Source organism: Adiantum capillus-veneris, chromosome 11, assembly GCF_014529385.1.
Source record: "Adiantum capillus-veneris isolate H3 chromosome 11, ASM1452938v2, whole genome shotgun sequence".
In the NCBI taxonomy this organism is placed as follows: domain Eukaryota; kingdom Viridiplantae; phylum Streptophyta; class Polypodiopsida; order Polypodiales; family Pteridaceae; genus Adiantum; species Adiantum capillus-veneris.
The window spans coordinates 100,824,915-100,844,781 of NC_140941.1; the positions used below are offsets into that span (position 1 = coordinate 100,824,915).

At 48.6% G+C, this 19,867-nt stretch overlaps 1 protein-coding gene and 1 pseudogene across 2 annotated transcripts in view; one reads left to right on the forward strand and one right to left on the reverse strand.

Annotated features, from left to right (window-relative positions):
* Positions 1–19,867, reverse strand: part of LOC147447729 (uncharacterized) — a 188,635-nt gene that overhangs the window by 10,679 nt on the left and 158,089 nt on the right. The window lies entirely within an intron of this gene.
* On the forward strand, positions 1,929–7,330 carry LOC147447731 (uncharacterized; annotated as a pseudogene).

Below are 19,867 nucleotides of genomic sequence, written 5' to 3' on the forward strand. Positions count from 1 at the left end.
TTGGAGGCGTATGGAGAAGCACCTGGTATCTATGATCTCTCGGTTGAATAGAGCCAAGGCTTCCGTACCGCATGATATCATTCGAGCGGAATTAGCTGCCCCCCCTATGGAGATTGAGGCGCTTACCAGATCAGTCTCCTTTGTACACAGTCTGTGGGATACTACCAGAGATAGATATGCCAAGTTGGCTCTAGAGTCCTCCAGACAATTAGCTCTTAATGGGGATACATCACGCTGGTATGCACAGATGGCATCATGGTTTCAGACACACGGTTTCACCATGGACAGGTTGCCTCCTTTTCAATACTCTCTACAAGCACCCTGGAGGTCTCTAACGCGGGCACAGATTAATATACTCATTTGTTAGGTTCTGATCCAGCTAGACACGAGGAGGACATGGATAGAGCCGATACAGGAGTTGGGCACAAAGATGGCTTTCTATAGAGAGCATCTTCTCCACCTCACGGGGGATGGGTTTGTGATTCGACCTAGCTATATGGACACGCATCTTTCTCATGGTTTACGTTGTGCCATTGGCCAGATACGCACGTCCTCACATCAGCTTGAGGTTGAGACTGGCAAATTCAGAGTGACACTAGCAGATAGCAAGATATGCCACTTATGCCATCTAGAGCCAGAGACAGAGGTACATTACATATGTCATTGCACAATGTACTATGAGATACGAGGCCGTTTTCATTGTCTATTCAGAGAAGGTTTTGGGCCTCTATCTAGGGTCATGAGTTATGAGGATCAGAGATGTCTTGGGATATATCTAATTGAGTTACACATGCATAGAGAAACTTTACTGAGGAGAGCTAGAGAGAGACAACCCCAGAGACACATCACAGATTTCTTTACACTAGATATTGTACACCCAGAAGATTAGACAGATGAGCAGCCAACAGTGGAGAGGTTTGCCCGCAATACTGGCATTCTCATAGACCGAGCATTGGAGCTAGGGAGATCTAGACGACCCCGATGGAGAAGAGGAGCTACACAGTTTCGAAGGAGGCTACAGCAAAGGATTCGAGCCATACTTTTTCATCGTCCAGAGTGCAGATGAAGATAGATCTCTACTTCCCTCCCATATTGTCTACCATTGTACTGCTTAGTTCACAGATTTCATGCCTTTCACCTTTCACACCTATCAGCTTAGTTTAGGATTCCGCAGTATTTATATTTTGTTATCCTAGTTTAATTTATTTTGTTAATCTGACTTTGTATTAGATACACCGCATTGTAACTTTCTGGTCTCATAGGTCACTTTGGCCTTTTGAAGACGTTAATATAACATTACATTTCATTTCATTTCTCTCTCTCTCTCTCTCTCTCTCTCTCTCTCTCTCTCTCTCTCCCCCCCCCCCCCCCCCCCCCCCCCCCTAGAGAGAGACTCTTTCAGCGTCTCCAGGAGCTACAGATACCATCTGAGATGATATGGGCCATTCATTCTTTGTATGCACAGGTCATAGGTAGAGTGCGGTGCCCAGGTGGAGTATCGGACCCCATTGCTAGCACCATTGGTGTGAAGCAAGGATGGCCCCTCTCCCCGACCCTATTTGGCCTCTACATCGACGAGATAGCAGATTACATCCTACGAGCAGACGGGGCAGGCTCCGACTTGGCAGGTACACCAGTCCATATTATGCTCTATGCAGATGATATTATTCTAGTTTCTGAGACACAGGAGGGACTACAGAGCCACCTACACGCCTTGGATGATTTCTGCACACATCGAGGGCTCACAGTGAACCTTGGCAAGACCAAGGTCAGGATCTTCCACACCTCTAGGACAGTCCGGAGTAGAGCAGTGCTCATGGTAGCAGGTGGACAGGTTGAGGTAGTTGATTCATATGTATATTTGGGAGTGACTTTCACTGGCACCACGGGCAGATTTTCCATGACCCAGGCAGCCAGAGACCGGCTTACATGAGGATATGTAGCACTGGCCACCTTAGAGCGCAGATGCCACCAGGCCCAGTTCCAGGAGCCCCGCACCAAGGGGTGGCTTTTTGACACTTTAGTTACACTTGCCATGATGTACGCTGCCGCAGTATGGGGACCAGGACTCTCAGCATCTCTCTGGACACAGATAGAGCGCCCACAGATCATTATGATCTCTCGTTTGCTCCATAGCAAACCATCAGTACCACACGACATCATCAAAGCAGAGCTAGCGGCACCCTCGATGCTAGTAGACGCCCTCTTCCAGACAGTTTGCTCATCCAGCGCATGCGAGAGCTTCCACCAGACAGATTCACACGCAGAGCTTTCGAGGCATCGATACAGCTACATCAGGAGGGGGGCACTAGAGCATGGTACTCACAGGTCACAGAGTGGTTCACATCCCATTGCTTGGACATCACAGACTTGCCCCCTTTTCAATATGATCTTGACTCCCCATACATACGCCTCTCACACCATGAGAGGAATCGAGTTCTCAGACAGGATCTCTTGCAGCTATACATCCGAGAGACATGGATCACACCCAGAGAGCCTCTTCCTACAAAGAGGCAATACTACAGAGACCACTTCCTGACCATCCTAGCAGATGGTTTCATCCAGAGACCGAGATACATGGATGTCCACATGCCACATAGAGCACGGGTCGCCATTGGACAGCTCAGAGTATCATCACACCAACTAGAGATTGAGGCAAGGAGAGCTGCACATGTCCCCAGGGCAGAGAGGATATGCAGACTTTGCATAGCATACATTGAGAGTGAGGAGCATTTTGTGTGCAGATGTAGAGCATATGAGGGGAGCAGAGGCAGATATCCGACTTTGTTTGCAGCCCACCTTACACCAGATTCTTCAGTCCAAAGACCAGTGACTTTTCGGCCGCTTACTCATAGAGGCACAGCAGCACCGGGACTCTCTCCTTCAGACATCATCAGTCGTGAGAGACGAGCGCCAAACACAGCTTACAGATTTCTTCCAGAGGGGCACAATAGTACCACCATCCCAGACTACTTAGAGAGGAGTGACTCTACAGCAGGCTGAGGAGGTCCAAGCTCGCAAACGTCCACGTCCCCATGGGCGTAGGGCACCCCGACTTCACCAGAGAGAGATCCAGGAGATCCAAGAGCGCTACTACAGATCTGGTCCGAGCTCGCAGACGTCCACGTCCCCATGGGCGTAGGGCACCCCGACTTCACAAGAGAGAGATCCAGGAGATCCAAGAGCGCTACTACAGATCTCTAGCACATCCGGGCTTTTGCAGATCCGGCCGCCATCCTACGGGGATTGTTCACACCTCACCCACCCATGCATCATGTCTTGCACCCTGATTACGGGACTCGATGGAGCTAGAGATATGATAGCATTTCTTTCATGATTGTATATACCCCAGCATATAGGATTGCATCTCTCCCCTGTTTGTAGAACCCCACCCTTGTAACACCTCCCTCCTCTCTCAGTCCTTACACAGGATAGCTATTTTTGCTTTGTACCTTTTCATCCTTCACAGGATATCCAGAGGACACCCACCCCATGTACTTTGATTTGTCTCATAGGCCGATTTCGGCCTCCTATAGACATTAAAAAATCTTTCTTTCTCTGTTACTCTGACTTTGTATCAGATCCACCACATTGTAACTTTCTGGTCTCATAGGTCACTTTGGCCTTTTGAAGACGTTAATATAACATTTCATTTCATTTCATTTCTCTCTCTTTCTCTCTCTCTCTCTCTCTCTCTCTCTCTCTCTCTCTCTCTGTGACTTGGATCACACCCCACCAGCCCCTGCCCATGAAGATGCTATACTACAGAGACTCCTTTTTGAGCATCTCTGAGGATGGGTTTATCCAGAGGCCTAGATATATGGATGTATACATGCCCCACAGTGCCCGAGTGGTGATTGGCCAGCTCAAAGTATCATCACACTAGCTTGAGATTGAGGCAGGCAGAGCGGCACGGGTCATTAGAGCAGAGAGGATCTGCAGACTATGTCAGGAGGAGGTTGAGAGCGAGGAGCATTACGTATGCAGGTGCAGAGCATACAGTGACATCAGAGACAGATACAATTCCTTGTGCAGTGGACACCCCATACTACGCTAGATCATGGAGTCTATATACCAGTGCCGATTTGGCCAGTTCTTGACGAAGATACAACGTCATAGGGAGATGCTACTACAGGATCCTATTACAAGGAGGGAGAGACGGCAGCTCCAGCTCACTGACTTCTTTCAGAGATCTACTACAGTGCATATGCCGACACAAGAGGGGGTTACCCTCCAGCGAGCTGAGGACCTCCGAGCCAGACGGAGACCGAGAGCACCTGGTTACCAGACACCTGTACTACATGAGAGGGAGATTACAGAGATTCGGGCTCGTCATCAGCGTCGTATCTAGGAGCAGATCGCTCATTTACATCTACATCCGGAGATCATGCTACAAGGGATTTTTACTTCGCCATCGCCTATGTATCACATATTACATCCTCATTATGGGATTGGATGGAGCTAGCTAGTTTGCATTGCATTCTTGTACACCTTTACGCATATATTTCACATACCCTTAGTGTTAGTGCTCCATCTTCCACCCCACTCCACTCATCACTCCTATCCTACTAGTTTAGTCCTATTTTATTTTATTTCATGTTACATTTTGTCCTTTTTCTGGTCACGCAGAGGGCATTGACAGTTGTACATCGATTTTGTCTCATAGGTCGAGTTCGGCCTGTAGTAGACGTTAATAAAGATTTCTTTCTTTCTTTCTTTCTCTCTCTCTCTCTCTCTCTCTCTCTCTCTCTCTCTCTCTCTCTCTCACTCACACACACACACACACACACACACACACACACACACACACACACACACACACACACACACACACACACACACACACACACACACACACACACACACACACACACACACACACACACACACACACACACACACACACACACACACACACACAAACACACACAGACGTTCCGAGCACATGCCTCAGAACAGCTACTATGACGAGGAGTGTCGACAGAGGAGAGCTCAGATCCAACGATAGCTTGCATTGGGAGTGATCACCTATAGACAGTCTCGTATTGCTACACGACAACTAGTACGACAGAAGAAGCGAGCTTTCTTGGTCCAGATGGAGCAGGATTTATATCAACTCTTCCTTAGTAGAGATTCAGGAGAGGCTTGGCGTCTATTCCATGAGCAGTCTCCCCCACCAGTGATTACTTCTACAGAGATATGGGGGCAGTATGCAGCATCATTATACACTATACTTGGACAACAACCACTACCAGATCCACCACAGCCATGTCCGGCTACGAGCACCTTCTTTACCTCTGAGATGGTAAAGGAGGCCATTGACAGGATGAAGACCAGACGGGCACAGGATCATGAGGGTTTGGTAGCAGAGCACATTATACATGCTCGGGAATTGTTGGCAGAGATGCTTGCACGGTTGTTCAACCGTATCATGTGCGAGGGCTTTCCTGAGTCTTGGAGATTGTCTACTATTGTACCTATCTTCAAGACAGGAGACCCCACAATGCCGGGGAATTACCGTACTATCATGGTAGGACACACATTGGCACGGTTGTATGCATCCATCCTTGAGCATAGGCTGAGCAGTTGGGCAGAGATTATGGGCATACATACACCTGGACATGCTGGTTTCAAGAGGGGTTTCTCCACACTAGATCATGTCTTTACACTCAGAGCTATCATTGAGGAGGGTCGAGCACATGGTAAACGGATATATTGCAGCTCTTGGACTTCCACAAAGCTTTTGACACAGTACCGAGGGCCAGATTGATGCGCCGACTTATGGAATTGGGGTTACCCACAGAACTGATATGGGGGATTATGGCATTGTACAGTTCGGTGATGGGTCATGTACGCACACCAGAGGGGATATCTGACATAGTTCACTCCATTATCGGAGTGAAAAAGGGATGCCCATCGTCCTCTACTTTATTTGGTATGTATGTTGATGAGGTCTCTTATTATATTGACAGAGGAGGAGATAGAGGTGCTTAGCTTGCAGGGACATGGATCCCTCTTTATTGTATGCTGACGATATCGTGTTGATATCAAACTCACCAGAGGGTATGCAGAGACATTTGGACGCATTGCATAGTTTTGCACGGGATAGTGGATTGTCTGTCAACCTTGGTAAAACCAAGGTCATGGTCTTTAATACCACGCCACAGTGGGTCAGGAGATCAGCACCTACATTCACATATGGGTCAGAACAGTATGGAGTACACTGATGCATACACATATCTTAGGGTGGTCTTTAGTGAACCGAGGTTCGCACTGAAAGTGGCAGCAAACACTAGATTGACTCATGCCTATGCAGCCCTAGGCGGTTTAGAGAGGATTTGTTCGCAGGTTCAGTTCCAGGAACCTCGAACAAAGCTCTGGCTCTTCGACACTTTGGTCGCTTCAGTTATGCAGTACGGGGTTCAGGTTTGGGGACCATCTGTTGACAGTGTTGGATCGAGTAATATGGAGAGGCCCTTGGTATCTATGATTTCTAGGCTAATTAGAGCCAAGACCTCAGTTACGAGCGGAGCTGGCTGCCCCACCTATGGAGATTGAGGCACTTACCAGATCAATATCATTTGTACACAGCTTATGGGACACCACCAGGGACAGATATGCTAGGCTTGCTCTTGAGTCATCCAGACAGCTGGCATTACAGGGAGATACATCATGTTGGTATGCACAGATGAGCTCATGGTTTCAGAGGCATGGTTTCAGCATGGACAGGCTGCCCCCTTTCCAGTATTCTCTTGATGCACCATCTTTGGCTCTTACACGGATGGAGATTACTAGACTCATTCAGCAGGATCTTATCCAGCTTGATACCAGGAGGACATGGATACAGCTATCACGGGAGCTGGGTATGAAGAGGGCTGTCTATAGAGGACATCTTCTCCAATTCACGACAGACGGATTTGTCACACGGCCCAGCTACATGGACACACATCTATCTCATGGGTTACGATGTGCCATAGGCCAGATACGCACATCTTCACACCAGCTTGGGATTGAGATAGGTAGATTCAGAGGCATACCAGTAGACAGGAGGATATGTCAGTTATGCCATGCAGAGCCAGAGACTTCATATGTCACTGCACAGTCTACTACGAGATTCGGGGACGCTTTCACTGTTTATTTAGAGATGGTTTTGACTCGTTAGATAGTCATGAAATATCAGGATCAGAGATGTCTCGGATTATTTCTACTTGAGATACAGAAACATAGAGACTCTCTATTGAAAGTGCATAGACAGAGACAATCCCAGAGACGCATCTCAGATTTCTTCAGTCCGAGTACCACAGAGGCAGAGGGGCCGCCACCACCATAGAGCTGGGTTCCCACCCATACACACCAGTGGTACTCTCATTGACTGAGCTATAGAGTTGGGGAGATCGAGACGACCACAACTGTAGCGTGGATAATGTGCCGTGCTCTCTACAGTGTGGGTGCCCCTCAGTGCAATGTGCGTGGCAATCTCACTCAAACAAATGGAAACTCACTCAAACAGAATGAAACACAGAAACAATGGATAACAACCGAGCAACAGAGACACAACAGTGGACCAGAACATGTGGACTCGACTATCTCAAAGAACCGTGTACAGACTCTGGCGTGGCAGCACACTCAGCTCAAGCCCAGGACTCACAAGTACAAATGGAGGTGTCGAGGCTCAGATGTGCCGGGTGAGTGCCGAGGTGCTCTGTGTAAGACTCGCTACCCAGACGACGACCAGACCATCCATGAAAGATGACCCAACGGCTACTACTCATAGATACAATCATAAAGAGGCACCAACGGCTCATAAATGTCAGCCAACTAAGTGTGACCTGGCCACATGTCCACTAGGCCACCATCCGTATCCCTACCACGTGTCACTGCCCAGAGTGTCTGTCCAGTGTGAACAGACCAGACCAACTGTACTAACTGTAACTGTGTCCTCTGAAAGTGACACTGTAGCCTGCTACAGGTTGCCCGCCACAAGACTGGTCACCGTCTCGGTGAGCCAAACACTGAATGAAACTGCAAAAGTAACTATATGTACAATGAAAGGTGGGGCAAGAGCGCAGTCTTGTCACCCAAGGGAAAGTGTCGTCGCCACTGCTGCTCCAAAAGTATCCGGATTGGGAGGAGCCATCAGATCGATTGTGTAACGATGCGGTTGCTGGACTGTGCTCTACATAACTTGGCTTCCTGTGGTTGGAGCAGCCATCTGCTGCACAGCCGATGGAAGCACCTGCCCTGAAGTGAACTCCGGACGCCTAGTAACACAACCATGGCGGTGTGCACCAACAACACCGTCACAGCAAGGAACACTCTGACTCTGCATGTGTGGCATCTGGACCTGAGACCCCTGCTGAGTAAAGTACTGGAACTGGGGCTGTGGGTAGTGTCCCATGAACTGCTGAGAGGGCTGAGAGGGACCTGCTGGTGCTGCAAAGCCTGCTGGATTCTGGACCTGTATTCCTGGCCCAATCCATCCATATCCCACAGGAGCCTGGGTAGGCCTGTTACCATACATAAGCATTTCTTGAAATCCCTGCACCTGTGCTTTTAGGTCATCAATAATCCTTGACTTTATCTTCAATGCTTGCTGTAGTGCAAAAATCGTTGCATCACGATCTGCGATGGCACTCTCGGCAACTCGCAGAGATCCCTCCATAGCTGCGTATGTGGTGGAGTGACGCTGGTGCGTTGCAGCTAGCTGCTGTGCGCCTAGCTCGATGGTGGCAATAGCAGCTCTAGAGTTCTGAAGTAACTTCTCTGAAAGCTGAAACAGAGAAGTGGAGTCGGTCCTACCTGAAGATCCCTCAGATGCATGTGATGTTGGAGGGCGCACATGTGGCATAGCCGGCGAGCTAGAAGTAGGTACAGCTGGTGTAGTAGGTGCCTCTGAGATTGTTGTTGTAGGTGGAGAGAGATATGTTGACCGGTGTATGAGTGAAGATGGGAGAAGAAGGAAGAGGATCCTGTATGGGTGAAGTGACCATCCTGTCCTGAGGAGCGGCAGTAGACACTAGCGTCGGCACAGCAGAACCAGGGGTAGAAGTAAACGTGTGACGCTGAAGATGTACCCTAGTCTGCTGGCTCTCAGAAACTGGCAAGGAGAGTAGAGACTTCCTATATCCTTCACCACTTTCGCCTTGATCTTCTTTTTCTTGGTGACTGTGGGGTCAACCTGCATGCTCACGGAATTCCTTTTCCCTTTCGAGGTTCCTTGCTCCTCATCCACTTCATCTGGGTTAATAGGTATGTTTATGACCCATGCCAAGAGAGGTGCCGCAAAACATTTAAAACTTAACTGCACAGACTGCACTTGGCCCGAAATCTTTTAGCCCTAGTCTGCAAAGAGCTGGAAGGGAATCTGGTGGAACCCACAAGGGATAGTGTGGATTAAACAGTAGAGCCCGTCGCAGTGGGAGAAGGTAGTGAGAAGATCAGTTTTTTCCTTGTCTTCTTTGGCATCTCAAGCCAGAAAGTAATACCTGAAGATTGCGAGAAGCCGTCTGTTTCACTCATAATCCGGGTGATCCGAACTCAGTAGCTCTTGACATGCTTGAATTGTCGCATCCTTGGACAGCAAAGAGAAAGTGCGAGTAGTAGGCTTCACACAGCTGGAAAGTTGGTCATACCCATGGCATGGCCAAGCCTTGTAGCTGTTAGCTTGTGGCCCCGGACATTTGGAAATTCTTTCAACAGTTGATGTATCATCTCTGCTGGAACCGTATCAGGTAAATCTGCATTAGCCAATGCTGTGAGACCCAGAGTCCGTAGCTGAGCAGTCGAAAGCACCTCACTGAGAGATGGTCGAGGTTGCTGCATATAAAAATTTAATGAGAATACTGTGCGATTTTTCGAAGAAGCAGGCCTCTTGATTTCATGAGTGATGGTCGGCTGCTTTCCTTTCTTCTGAGCCAGTTTTGAATGTTCCTCCTGATCACTGGAAGCACCTGACTCGGAATTTACATCTGAATCATCAGATGCTGCTGAGTCTGCTTTGTAGCTCTCATCACTTGGGTCACTGGAGGTAAAGTCATCTATGCCATGGCTGCTGCTTGCAAATACTTCCTCTGCTTCGCTCTCTGATTCTGCAACCAGAGCTTTCCTCTTCTTCAACTTTACCTTTCTCTTGCTACTTCCATCTGGCTGTTTCTCCTGTTTCTTGCTACCTCCTGCCATGGTGAGGTCCGGGTGGATGAAAAAACAGTGAGCAGATTAGTAGTCCAGGTGATGGAAAAGCACCACGGATTAGACAATGTAGACCAAGGCGGAGTATAGAAACTCTGGGACGAAAAATGCTAGTAGTGGTGATGGTAGGGAGCGCTGTTCAGGTAGGGGGCGAGGATACTAGAAAAGCCAATGGTAGGGACGATTTGGGATTGGGCTAGGCAGAGGGGCTGGACAGAAGGTGAGCTGGGGCGAATTAGGGTGGGGCTAGGCGAGAGGATTTGACTGAGGCTAGGCAGATTGGTTAGGGTCTAGGTGCATTGGGTAAGGGCGGATCAATGGGGTAGGGGCGAGTTTAGGGTATAGGGGCGATTGGGTAGGTAGGGGCGAATCAAGAGGTTAGAGGCGAATGACGTTAGGGCTGGGGCGAATGCAATAGGGTAGGGGCGAGTAAGTGAGTCTGAGGCTGGGGCGAATTTTCTTGGGCTGGGGCGAATTTAGAGGGAACTGGATGGGGCGATTCCAATAGGGCTGGGGCGAATTGAGAGGGAACAGGGTAGGTGCGAATTGAACTGGGCGAATTGAAGTGGGTAGGGGCGAGTTTGAATTGGCTAGGGGCGAGTTAGATGGGTATGCCTAGGCAGGGTGGGCTGAGGTGAGTTTTACAAGGTAGGGGCGATGGCAGAAACTCAGGCAAAAGTTAGGGGCTAGGGCAGAAACTCAGGCAAAAGTGGGTGGAGGCGAGGGACGTTAAGTTTATCAGATGCACTCTTACGTTTAGAAGTCTCTCAGAGAGTTAGAGAGTTAGCCAAGAGAACTCAAAAATCATATGATTCTATAGATTTAAGGAGTTCTACTTAAAAATCAGCCCAATAGAACTCAAAGATTGGTCTGACCGATTGTTGAACTTAGGGAAAGTGAATGTTCCTACTCAGAACAGAGCTGATAATATTCCAAAAGAACGGCCTTATCAAAGAAAAGATTGGAGATGGGATTGCCTCTTTTGAAGAACTCCACAGGGAAGAGAGAGACTGATACAGAGAAGCAAAGATGGGAGATGAGACAGTTGGATTACCGTGGATTGGAAAGAGTGGAGATGTTTCCGAGTTAAAATAAATCAAAAGACACGCTGAATCCTGGGGCAAAATCAAGTGACTTGTTGAATGAAATGAGAGCAGATCCAAGATCCTTACTAGGAGTACAGTCGAGATGAGAAAAAGGGAATTAGAAGATCAGAGAGAGGATTGATTTTTGCTTACAACTTAGATGGGATGGAGAAGACTCGGTGACAGTTAGAAAATAGTAGAAAAACGGGAATCGTGAAGAGGAACAATAATAAGGCTACTAATGAAGGGATAATACCACCATATTCAATGAAGTATACTATCACCAGGGCCAGTGATGATGGCAAGTCAACTCTAGTGATGGTAAATCTTGAGTCTGGATCCATTTACCAACGGTAGGGAGACACCTTCTAGAGTGACTAACTGGATTGTCCCCTGTGGTAAAATCTCTTCCACCACGAAGGGCCCTTGCCAAGCTGGAACCAGCTTCTTTGCTTTTTTCAAATACTTTGCTTGATAGAGTAGCACCAGTGTGCCTTGCGTTATTTTCGGCTTTCTGAGGTGGCGATCATGCCACGCTTTGTGACGAAGTTGCTCTGCTTGCAGAGCATTTGAAGCTAAACGGCAGCTTTCATCCACTAAGGTGAGATGGGATATAGAAGCAGATTCCATGCCCCAACTTGCACGCAGACTGCCCACCCTAGGGGATCCGGAGTTGAGCTCAAATGGAGCTATGGCTTCCAAACCGAAAGCGAGTTGAAAAGGCGTGTGATTCGTTGTTGCTTTGAAAGATGTGCGGTATGCCCAAAGAGTGCCGTGCACAGCCTGAGCCCACGATGCTGGATAGAGATGACATGCTTTCCGTAGGAGGGCGATCAAAACCTTGTTGGTGCTCTTGGCCTGCCCATTGGCTCTAGGGTAATAAGAGCACGACTTGCGATGAAAAATCTTGTAATTGGCCAGCAAAGTTGAGATCATGTCATTGACAAAAGATGAGATATACTATGCGTTTGAAAGAAGGCGGTGCATTTTTAAGCCCAAAAGACATTCTAGTGTAGATGAAAATACCCCAGGGAGTCACAAAAGCTGTTTTGACTTGGTCGTCAGATGTATTCCTAACTGATTGTAGCCGCTGAAACCATCCATAAAACTATACAGTACATGGCCAGTGACATCTTCGAGGACTCTCTCAGTGAAAGGGGTCGGAAATCCATCCGGGATTGTGACCTTATTTAGAGCCCAGTAGTCGACGCAAACTCGAATTTTGTTGGACTGCTTCTTTGGGGCAATAACCATAGGGGACAACCATTCTGAGTGCTCTACTGGTACAATAATACCTGCTTCTTGCATTTTTTCCAACTCGATTTTGACAGCTTCTGCATACTTGGGATTCAGTTTGTAAGCCCGTCCTCTGACCGGCTTAGCCCCCTCAACCAGAGGAATTGTGTGGACTCCAAGCTCTGCTGGGATTCCTTCCAAATCGTGGTAAGACCAGGCAAACACATCCTTGAAAGAGCGCATGAAAGAGATTACTTGGTCAAGTAGAGCGGGGTGATCCCATAACCAAGCGGCTAACAAGATGGGCTGATGGTTGTCAGGGCCGCCTAGGTTGACCTCTCTGACTGGGTCAGGCGGTGCAGTGGGCGAGGCAGCGTCAGGGAGAGAAGATCGTGCCGCCTCTGCGAGCTTCTAGACATTATGAGCAGGTGTCTGATCAATGTTGAAATCAACATACTCTTCCTGCAACCATTCTGATGGAAGCTCTGCGAATGGTAAATCCTCAGATACCTCAAAGTGCTCCGGCATGGGTGGAGAGTCAGATGGAGTGGAGGCTAAGGAAGGAGCTGGGGTGTTGGCCAACTCTTGCAAGGGAGACTTTTTCCCCCTTCTATGGTGGGCTATAGGCTCACCCAGGTTGACGATCTCCATCAAGGGACCCTCTGAAGGATGGTCATCAGAGACCAGTCCACTTGGTCCTGGCGTACTTGGCTGACTGGGATTACTGGCTTCAGGTGTAGCTTCAGGTGTAGGATCAGGGGGGATCAGGGGGAGAGGGTGAATCTGTTGGCAAGGGTTGAAGAGAGACTACATAGCATGGCATCGAAGAGGTAGCTTCTAACCACTGCAGTAAGTCTTCATCAGACCCATCAGGAGGGACCGGCTGCTCCAAGTCAGAGTTGGACTGTACTGACAAAGAGCTATGCTGAACGACCGGATCCATGCCTCCTTCGAGACGAATTTGTTGCATTGGAGAGCCAAGAGTATGTATCCACATGGCGTCGTTTCCCCAGTCGTGAAGTGCTTTCGTATGTCGCAACCGTGGCCTACCAATCAGCAAGGGATAACCTCCCTGTACCTGGGGAAGATTAACTACCACAAAATCCAAGTTAAAAGTGAAATCTTGTACCTTCAGAGGCACCTTGTCGACTATGCCCATTGGGTAGACTGTTCTCTGATCGGCCAATGTAACAGTGAAAGGAGCAGGTCGGGTAGGCTATAGACCTAAGGTCATCATAGTGAATTCGGGCATCAAATTGATTCCAGATCCACCATCAACGATGACGCCGGATAGCTGGTGCCCAAGAATAGATACAGTGAGACGAGGACTTTTATAATCGGTGAGAGGAGCAGTTGGATAGGAAATCAAATAAGACTCTGAGGGCTGTACAGGGAGGTGCCCGCCACTAGGCCCAACCCTCGGGTACAGAGACTGAATGACTAACAGGGTGTCACTTCTGAGTGTTGCATCGAGCCTTAGCATGTCGTATAGTGACACCTCCTGAAAAGTATTTTTCAAGATGGCTTCTGCTATGGGCTTGGCGCCTTCGAACTGGGCTCCCTTTGGGACCTTAATCTGTTCCAAGTCAGCCACTGCTTCCAAGAAGGTTCCATCAATGTCAGATAACAGGGAAGTTGGTTTGCTCTGAGCAATTTTAAGGGCTCGTCCTTTGGGTCAGGTAGACCAGATTGAGGAAGTGGGGACTGGCGAGGTGGACCTGTGGGCAGACTGAGACCAAGAGCTGCTCTTTGTGCCCGAGTAAGGACACGGGCAGGCTCCTCCACTTGCACTGGCTTAACCACATGAGTAGCAGGTGATGGTTGAGGCATGGTGTTCACAGTAATCAAGTTTATCTTCGGGAAGGTGAATTCTTGCTGGTTTTGAGTCGAGCCTGAAGACGTGGATGCCCTTTGCGTGGGACAATCCTTACTATAGTGATCCTTCGAATCACGGCAATGACGACAAGGAGGGGACCCCTAAGGTAAAGGACACTTGCTCTGATAATGCCCATATTCTCCGCATCTGTAGCAGAGTATCGGCCGATTGGAAGGACGAAACGGGGGACGAGGTGGTTGCTGCATGGAGTTGGAGGCTGAAGTGTAGAAGCTCTGAGGGGTTGAGGTGGCATTAGCATTATAAAAACTTTGAGTCGGGAAAGTACTTGACATACCTTGGACAGCAGGGGTATTGAGCAAAGGTGGCATGTAGTTGGGATGGCCATAGTGGGAAACCATGTTGGATGCTGGTGCTAACCCCTGTTGGAGAGTAGGACCAAGACTTTGCTGTATTTTGTGCAATCCCTTTATATAGTAGCAATCCTTATCTTCATGACCCGATTTTTCGCAGAAGTGGCAATAAGAGCGAAGGGGACAGTCCTGTGGAGGGTGTCCTGGAGAGCGGCATGAACTACACCATACCATAGCCTTAGTCTCCTGCTGAGACCTGAGCTCTTCTAACTCTCTTTTAAGTTGATCATAAGCCTCTTGATGTGGAGGCTTCTCCTGTCTGAGAGAAGGATCTCTCTTCTTGAAGGGCCCGCTGTAACTTTAGGGCTTCCAGTTCCCTTCGTAAAGAAGTCAAGGGGTCTGATGGACTGTCCACGAGTACAGAGACAGTATCTAACCGAGGAGAGTCAGTGAACTGCATTCTTGCTCCCTCTATTCTAGTAGCAGCAGCAACAAAGTCCTCCAGACTGGTTTCAGGACGGAGACTTTCTCTGAGCTTTTGTTGAGAAGTCTTAGGCAGAGCCTTCTCTACCCACTTCTTCACCATGAATTCCCCTGGTTGCTGAGGCAGCTTGGCGACCAGGGACTTTGTTCTGGTCATGAGCTCTACAAATGTCTCCTTGGGCTGGAGCAACAGGTTGGCCAACTCATCTAGAATCTTCTCTTGATAATCCCCTGGTCAGAAAGCTTCACAGAACTGCTGTCTTAACATGGTCCAAGTAGTAAAGTGGTTTTCAGCAAACTGACTGTACCATTTATCTGCAAGACCATCCAAGGTGGACGGGAAGAGCACCAGGTATGCGTCTTCTCTGTTGAGGCCACGACCTCTGCAAAGAGAGACAAACCTCGGAGCATGGTCGTCTGCATCTTCTGTGGAGAGACCCTTAAAGGTAGGGAACTTGATGTTCACCTTTGCCAGAACACTTGTGAGCTCCTCCATGGCCTCTTGCTCCTGAGTCTGTTGCTCACTAGCTTGCTGTAACAAAATGGGGGAGAGCCTTACCGGAGAAGGTGACCTGGAGGATGTAGAACTGGTCGAAGGAATGGAGGTAGCCGTATGAGTAGGTATGGGTGATGGGGTTAATATGCTTCTACTGGGTACCAAGGGTTGACGCCGTCTGTGGTAGTACTTCAGCGGACTCAGTAGAGCACTTTGACGCTCCAATGACCTCCTTGTATGTGTCATGCAGTAACCGCCAACCCCCCCAAGCTTTGGGCAAGAAGACCTTCACTTAGGCAAGACTACCTTCACTTGGCTGAACATTGGTCTAGACTCTACTAGACCAGGGCGAGTGACTAGACCACCTGGCCTGGACCAGGACGAGGAAGGACTAGAACAGGGACCAGAAGGACTAGACCAGGACGAGGACTGGGTGGACCAGGGCGAGAGAGGACCAAAACAGCAAGGCGAGAGACTAGACCAGCTAGATCAAGCTGTCAAGGGTGAAACTGGTCCAGACCAACAGGCTGCACAGGCGAAGCGAAGAAAACCAGCTACTCAACAGAGTGAGACTTCAGTTGAGGTCCCACCGTGATCGCCAAAATGAGAGCACCTGTAGCGCGGATAATGTGTCGTGCTCTCTACAGTGTGGGTGCCCCTCAGTGCAATGTGCGTAGCAATCCCACTCAAACAAATGGAAACTCACTCAAACAGAATGAAACACAGAAACAATGGATAACAACCGAACAACAGAGACACAACAGTGGACCAGAACATGTGGACTCGACTATCTCAAAGAACCATGTACAGACTCTGGCGTGGCAACACACTCAGCTCCAGCCCAGGACTCACAGGTACAAATGGGGGTGTTGAGGCTCAGATGTGCCGGGTGAGTGCCGAGGTGATCTGTGTAAGACTCGCTACCCAAATGAAGACCAGACCATCCATGAAAGATGACCCAACGGCTACTACTCATAGATACAATCATAAAGAGCCACCAACGGCTCATAAATGTGAGCCAGCTAAGTGTGACCTCGCCACATGTCCACTAGGCCACCATCTGTATCCCTGCCACGTGTCACTGCCCAGAGTGTCCGTCCAGTGTGAACAGACCAGACCAACTGTACTAACTGTAACTGTGTCCTGTGAAAGTGACACTGTAGCCTGCTACAACGACTGAGGAGGGGAGCCACGCAACACCGACGGAGATTGCGGCAGAGGATCCACAGGATTCTAGCACGACACCCAGAGTGTCGATCAAGATAGGCTTCATGCTACTGCTATATTGTATCATGGTGACACTTATCCCCACTTTGTACCTTTGTGGCATTATACCATAGCTCAGCTTACCAGCCACCCATAGGAGTCGGTAGCACTTCTCTCTCAGTTTCTAGTTTATAGTTTTCATTGTTTGTACCCAGACTTGGTACTAGACTCACCATTGTAATCAGTTTGGTCTCATAGGTCATTTTGGCCTTTTGTAGACGTTAATATATCATTTCATTTCATCATCATCTCTCTCTCTCTCTCTCTCAACAAGTTTGTATATATCCGTAACTGTTTGGGGTTTTTATCTACCTTTTGGTATGGTTTTAGCGTCCAGTCATGAGTTCTGAGTCTAGAGTTCTCCACACCACTGGCACACTCCCTGCACATTGGAGCCTCGACACCCCCATTGTTCCTTGTATCCTGATCTTGGAGCTGTGTGTGCTGCCAGCTAGAGTTGTATGGTTCTTTGAGCTTGTGGAGTTCCATTGAGTTGAGTCAGCAATTGTGTTTTGTTTTGAGTCGTATCATGTTTTGAGTCATATTTCGCTTCTATGTTTGAGTCATGTTCCTGTGTGACATTTCTTTTGTTGGAGTGAGGTTTCTGCATATTGCACTAAGGAGCACCCACTCTAGAGAGCACGACACGTTTTCCTCGCTACACGTGCTCTCATTTTTGGCACGCCCGGTGGGACCTCTACTGAAGTTTCACTCCACTGTGCTACAGGTCGAGGAGCTAGCTCGTTTAAGCTCTCGCCTGGGTTGGTCTAGACTAGAGTAGTCCAGTTTTGTCTGTCCCACTCAATACTAGACCAGCTAGTCTAGTCTCTCGTCCTAGCTCGTCTTGGTCTAAGTCTCGTCCTCGTCTACTAGTCTCTAGGCTGGGTCTAGTCCTCTCTCGTCTAGGTCTAGCCAGGAGTAGGCTGGGTCTAGTCTTGGTCTAGTAGTCCCTAGGCTGGGTCGTCCTCTCTCGTCCAGGTCTATCCAGGAGTAGACTGGATCTAGTCCTCTCTCGTCCGGGTCTAGCCAGGAGGTCTAGTCACTCGCCCTGGTCCAGTGGAGTCTGGACAAGTGTGCAGTAAGGAAAGGTCTTTGTACTCAAAGCTTGGGAGGGTGCTTGGTTACTGCATGACACATACAAGGCAGTCAAAAGAGCGACAAAGCCCGCTACTAAGTCCTTTGAAGTACTACCACAGGAAGCGTCAACCCTTCTTGCCAAGTAGAAGTCCACCAGTCCCATTACCCCTACCTTCTCCCTCAACCAGTTCTACACCTCCCCAATCACCCCCATCAATAAACTTTTCACCCACTGTGTTACAGCAAACTCCAGTGCAACAAGCCATGGAGGAGCTCACCAGTGTTCTAGCTAAGGTAAATTTTAAGTTTCCGACTTTCAAAGGTCTCTCCACAAAGGATGCCGACCACCATGCCTGGAGGTTTGTTTCTCTCTGCAAAGGTCGTGGCCTCAACTGAGAAGATGCCTACTTAGTACTCTTCCCATCTACCTTGGATGGATTAGCAGACAAGTGGTACAGTCACTTTGCAGAGAATCACATTGCTACTTGGGCTACATTAAGACAACAATTTTGTGAAGCTTTCAGACCGGGCGATTTCCAAGAAAAGGTTCTGGATGAGTTGGCAAACCTGCTGCTTCAGCCCAAAGAGACTTTTGCAAAACTCATGACCCGAACAAAGTCTCTAGTCGCCAAGCTTCCTCAGACACCAGGTGAGTTCATGGTCAAGAAATGGGTAGAGAAGGCTCTTCCAAAGACTTCTCAGCAAAAACTGAGAGAGAATCTCCGACCTGATGCCACCTTGGAGGAGTTTGTTGCGGCTGCTACTAGGATAGAAAGGGCAAGGAAGTTGTTTACCGACTCTTCTCAGGTAGAGACTACCTCTGTACTCTTGGAGAGTCGATCTGACCCTTTGACTTCTCTGCGTAGGGAACTTGAAGCCCTAATACTACAACGCGCTCTTCAAGAGGAGAAATCAATCTCTCTTAGATAGGAGAAGCCCCCACATCACGAGGCTTTGGACCAAATCAAGAGAGAGCTAGAAGAGCTTAGGTCTGAGCAGGAGACTAAGGCTATGGTATGGTGCAACTCATGCCGCTCTCAAGGACACCCTTCACAGGATTGTCCCCTTCGTGCTTATTGCCACTTCTGCGAAAAGTTTGGACATGAAGACAAGGATTGCGGCAAAAACAACAAAGCCTCGGTCCTTCTCTCCAACAAGGGCTAGCACCAACATCCAATATGATTTCCCTGTATGGCCATCCGAATTACATGCCACCTTTGCTCAATACCCCTACTGTCGAAGGTATGTCAAGTACTTTTCCATCTCAAAATTTTTATACCCATGCTGCCTTAGCTCCTCAGAGCTTCTACACGTCAACCTCCAACTCCATGCAGCGAGAGCAGAGACCACCTCATCCCCCGTTTCGTCCATCAAATCGGCCCATCTTATGCAATAGATGTGGAGAATATGGGCGTTACCAGAGCAATTGTCCTTAACCTGAAGGGTCTCCTCCTTGCCGTCATTGCCTGGAGTCTAAGGACCACTACAATAAGGATTGTCCCAAGCAAGCAGCAAACATTCCAAAAAGGCAGGATTAGTAAAGAAGCTACCGCAGCCGCTGAGTTCTGCTGAGGAGGAGGATGACTCAGAAACTAGTTGCCATGATCTGGATGACTTCACTTCCAGTGATCCCAACGACGAAAGTTACAAAGCCTCGCCAAACTCAGAGTCGGATTCTGAAGCTACCTCTGAATCGGACGCTTCTAAAGGGACAAATATGAAAGCAGCAGGTAAAAAGAAACACAATCATCAAATCATCAGTCATGAGATTACTCGCCCGGCTACATCTAAAAATCACATACCATTCTCTTTGGCTGTTTATCTACAGCCGTCTCGACCATCTCTAAGC